The sequence below is a fragment of the Vulpes lagopus genome, chromosome 10 (genome assembly GCF_018345385.1).
Source record: "Vulpes lagopus strain Blue_001 chromosome 10, ASM1834538v1, whole genome shotgun sequence".
NCBI classification, from domain to species: Eukaryota; Metazoa; Chordata; class Mammalia; order Carnivora; family Canidae; genus Vulpes; species Vulpes lagopus.
The window spans coordinates 41,286,595-41,292,000 of record NC_054833.1 but is presented as its reverse complement, the minus strand read 5'-3'; positions in this window follow the sequence as shown (position 1 = coordinate 41,292,000).

Below are 5,406 nucleotides of genomic sequence, written 5' to 3'. Positions count from 1 at the left end.
ACATACTCATTACCTGGAGCCTTAGGAATTCTTTCTTGATGACCTTATGCTGGAGAAGACCTGGCATTTTGACCTGATTGTAGGCCAGTGGTCCTCAAAATTCAGTGTCTATCACAGCCACCTGGAGGGTACTTGTAACACAGATTGCTGGGCCCTTTCTCCGCAGTTTCAGATTTGGGAGGTCTGGGTTGGGGTCGGTGAATCTGCCTTTCTAACAACATCCAAGGTGTTGCTGGTACTACTAGTCCGGGAACCCCACTTCAAATCTCTTAAGGGCCACTGCTATAGGCCACTAATAGGTCCAGGCTTTCATTGGCCAATTTAGCAAATTACAAATCCTACTCAAGGCTGCTCCAGCCAAAGCATTAGGTGACTGTACCGATCAGTGAACTTGGCTGGATCAAGTCTTATATTCCACCCTCTTTAGTCTGATAAGCTGAGCATTCACTCGCATGTGTATCTCCCTGGATTTTTGCTGATACAGATTAACAAGACCTTGTACCTCTTTGGTGTATAGCCAGGCCTTGTACCTCTCTGAATGAGTTATGTTGGGGTCTGACGGTCATCATGGGCCTAGTGGCAATGAGAGGTGGAGCCTGAGGAGAATCGTATCTGCTTGTGAGATAATTAGCTATCTCAACATGGCCATTTAAAAGCTTTTATGTAGGGAAAAGTTTACTCCTTGGCAGGCAGGGTTAAGGAAGATTGGAAAAGTGTGTGTGTGGGGGGGAGTGCTTTTAGGGGAGTTTGGAGGCTTAGGAATTTATTTAAGACCTTGAGAGATTTTATTGGCCTTATAACATTAGAATCTGAAGGTGTCCCCAACCTAATTCTGAGAGAGAGCCATTTATGAGGTTTTACAATAAAAAAAAATACACTTAATTTGAGGCTCTGTTGGTTAAGTGCCCAACTCTTGGTTTCAGCTCAGGTCCTGATGTCAGGGTCATGAGTTAGAGCCCTGCATGCATTGGACGCTGTGTTCAGCATGGAGTCTGCTTGGGTTTCTCTCTCTCTCTCTCTCTCTCTCTCTTCCTCTGCTCTTCCCCCCTCAAATAAATAAATATATCTTAAAAATATATAATTTTAGAATAGTTCAAGACTTACAGAGAAGTTGCCAAGATAGTATAGAGACTTTTCATGTACCTTACACCCAGTTCCACTATTAACATCTCACATTCCTACAGCATATTTGTCACCGTTCATGAACAAATATTGAAACATGATTAGTAACTAAAGCCCACATTTTACTCAGATTTCCTCAGTTTTTCACTTATGCCTCTTTTTCTTCTAAATCATCCAGGATACCACTTTGTATTTAGTCATCATGTCTCCTTAGGCAACTGTTAGCTGCGACAATTTCTCAGACTTTCTTTGGTTTTGGTTTTGGTTTGGTTTTTTAAATTAAATTAAAAAATTTTTTCAGTTAATTCAACTCCCAACACCAGGCTCCAATTCACCAGTCAGAGATCAAGAGTAGCAGAGCCAGCCAGGCACCCCAAACTTTCCTTGTTTTTTTTTTCTGTTGTTGTTGTTTGTTTGTTTTTAATGACCTTTACAGTGTTGAGGGATACTGGTCAAGTATTTTGTAGAATGTCCCTTAATTTGAAGTGTCTGGTGTTTTTCTCATGGCTATACTAGGGTCGTGGGTTTGGGGGAGGAAGAACCACAAGACGTAAAGTGCCATTCTCATCACCTCATATCACAGTACATACTATCAACATGACTTTTCACTGTTGATCCTGACCTAGGTCACCAGGCCAAAGTTGTGTTTGTCAGTTTTCTCCACTATCAAGTTATTGTTTTCCTCCTTTTTTTCCATACTGTCCTCTTTGGAAAGAAGCACTATGTGCAGCCATTGCTTAAAGAGTGGAGAAAGTTCAGGATTTAGTCTGGTTGATGTATGTCTAAAAGCTTCATCTTGTATCTCAGACCATGTCCTTCTGTAATGTAAGAGGCTTTGTAGGATTGAGAGTTCAAACATGTGCTGCAACGTTGTAGTCCTTACAATCAGTCCAGGTTTTGGTCTGCAGCTCTATGTGCCCTGTGACTTACATATGATTCATTCAGAACTTCCCTAAGGCTTTCTGGTTCTCCCTATATGCACTATATTTTAAAAATAGATTTACTGAAGTGTAATTCACTCACAATAAACTACAGATATCGAGAGTGTGCAATTTAATGTTTTAATGGGTTAAACCATCATCACAATCAAGGTAATGAATATATGTACCACTCCCAGGAGTTTCAGCACATACCTATGATCCTTTCCTCCCTCCCATCTCTCCCCGCCACAGGCAACCACTGATCTGCTTCTTGTCATCATAAGTTAGTTTGCATTTTCTAGAATTTTTTTTTAAGATTTTATTTATTTATTCATGAGAGACACAGAGAGAGAGAGAGGCAGAGACACAGGCAGAGGGAGAAGCAGGCTCTATGCAGGGAGCCCGACGTGGGACTTGATCCCAGGTCTCCAGAATCAGGCTCTGGGCCGAAGGCGGTGCTAAACTGCTGAGCCATCCGGGCTGCCCGAATTTTATTATTTGTTATTTTAAAAAAATATTTTATTTATTTATTCATGAGAGAAACAGAGAGAGAAAGAGGCAGAGACACAGGCAGAGGGAGAAGAAGCAGGCTCCATGCAGATAACCCGACATGGGACTCGATCCCGGGATTCCAGGATCATGCCCTGGGCCGAAGACAAACGATAAACCACTGAGCCACCCAGGCTGCCCCCGAATTTTATTTTTTATATAGAATCATACAGCATGTACTTTTTGTCCACCTTCTTTCACTCATCATAGCTATTTTGAGATTCAGTCATGTTGTTTTGTGTATTAATAGTTCAGTCTTTATTGCTGAGTAATATTCCATTGTGTTGTTGTTGTTTTTTAAAGATTTTATTTATTTATTTATGAGAGACACAGAGAGAGAGGCAGAGACATAGGCAGAGAGAGAAGCAGGCTCCATGCAGGGAGCCCGATGCAGGACTTGATCCCCGGATCCCAGGATCGCACCCTGGGCCGAAGGCAGACGCTCAACCGCTGAGGCACCTACACAACCCATCCATTGTTTATTTATAGTCTGTTGATATGTATATATATTTTGACTTTTTCTACTTTTTGGCTATTACAAATAAACCTGCTCTGAACATTCATATACAAGACTTTATATGGACATATGCTTTTGTTTTTCTTGGATAAATAGTTAGAGTGGAATGGCTGGATCATATGGTAGGTATATGTTTAACTTTTTAAAAAAGATTTTATTTATTTATTTATTTGAGAGAGAGAGAGAGAGAGAGAGAGAGAGAGAGAGGGAGCACGAGCAAGGGGGAGGCAGAGAGGGACATGGAGAAGCAGACTTCCCACTGAACAGGGAGCCTGACTCAGGACTTGATCCCAGGGACCTGGGATCATGACCTGAGCCAAAGGCAGACATTTAACCCACTGAGCCACCCAGGCACCCCATTTTATTTAACTTTAAAAGAAACTGTCAGCCTGCTTTTCATTTACATTCCCACAAAAAACATAGAAGGGTTCCAGTTCTTTCACAACCTTGCTAACATTGTTTTTTTTTTTTTTTTTTTTTTTTTTTAGTATTTATTCATTGGGGCCCCTGGGTGGCTCAGCTGTTGAGCATCCACCTTCAGCTCAGGGCATGATCCTGGGGTCCAGGGATCGAGTCCCACATCGGGCTCCCTACGAGGAGCCTGCTTCTCCCTCTGCCTATGTCCCTGCCTCTCTCATGAATAAATAAATAAAATCTTTTTTTTTTTAAGATTTTGTTTATTTATTCATGACAGACACACACACATAGAGAGAGAGAGAGAGAGAGAGAGAGAGAGAGGCAGAGATACAGGCAGACAGAGAAGCAGGCCCCATGCAGGGAGCCTGATGTGGGACTTGATCCCAGGTCTCCAGTATCACACCTTGGGCTGAATGCAGGTGCTAAACCGCTGAGCCACCCGGGGATCCCTAAATAAATAAAATCTTAAAGAAAAAAAGATTTATCCATTTATTTGAGAGGGAGAGAGAGAGTGTTCACATAAGTGGGGGTGAGAAGGGGCAGAGGGAGAGGGAGAAGGAGACTTCCCATTGAGCAGGGAGCCCAACATGGGACTCAATCCCAGGACCCTGGAATCATGACCTGAGCCGAAGGCAGATGCTTAACTGACTGAACCTTTCAGGCACCTCGACATTGTCTTTTTAATATTAGTCATCCAAATGGATATGTAGTACTATCACATTTAATCTGATTATTGATAAGATTAGGTTTATGTTTGTCAGCTTGCTATGCATTTTCTATTGTTCCATATATTCTTTTTACCCCCTTTTTCTTATTTTTAGCCTTCTTTGGATGAACTGTGGTTTTTTTTTTTATGATTCTATTTTATTTCCTTTTCTGGCTCATTAGCTATAACTCTGTGTTTTGTTAGGTTAGCGGTTGCTTGTTGTTTACAGAATGCATCATAATTCATCACAGTCTACTTTCAAGTGATATTATCCCAGTGTAAGTATAGAATTAGAACCTTGCAATAGAACATTTCCATTTCTTCCCTCATGATTTTCTGTCATTGGCATTTTCCTTTTATACATATATATATTTTTAAGATTTTATTTTTAAGCAATCTCCACACTCAATGTGGGGCTTAAACTCAAAACCCCAAGATCAAGAGTCACATGCTCTACCAGCTGAACCAGCCAGACAGTCCATCCTTTTACATATAATTTTTAAGTGGTTTCCATGTCCAGTTTGGAACCCAGTTCAGTGCTTGAACTCATGACCCTGAGATCAAGACCTGAGCTGAGATCAAGAATTAGACACTTAGAGGATCCCTGGATGGTTCAGCGGTTTAGTGCCTGCCTTTGGCCCAGGGCATGATCCTGGGGTCCAGGGATCGAGTCCCACATTGGGCTCCCTGCATGGAGCCTACTTCTCCCTCTGTCTGTGTCTCTACCTCTCTCTCTGTGTGTCTTTCATGGATAAATAAATAAAATCTTTAAAAAAAAATTGGATGCTTAACTGACTGAGTCACCCAGGTGTGCCCTCATCCTTTTATATATATTTAAAATCCCACACTACATTTTTATTATTTTTGTTTAAACAAATTACCTTTTAAAGGTACTAAAATAATAATAAAATATGTTTATCCATGTAGTTACCCTTTTTAGTGTTTACTTCCTTTATCTAGATCCATGTTTCCACATGATTTTATTTATTTTTTAAATATTTTATTTATTCATGAGAGACACAGAGAGAGAGAGAGAGAGAGAGAGAGGCAGAGACACAGGTAGAGGGAGAAGCAGGCTCCATGCAGGGAGCCCAACGTGGGACTCGAGCCCAGGATCCCAGGATCACACCCTGGGCCAAAGGCAGATGCTCAACCACTGAGCCACCCAGGAGCCC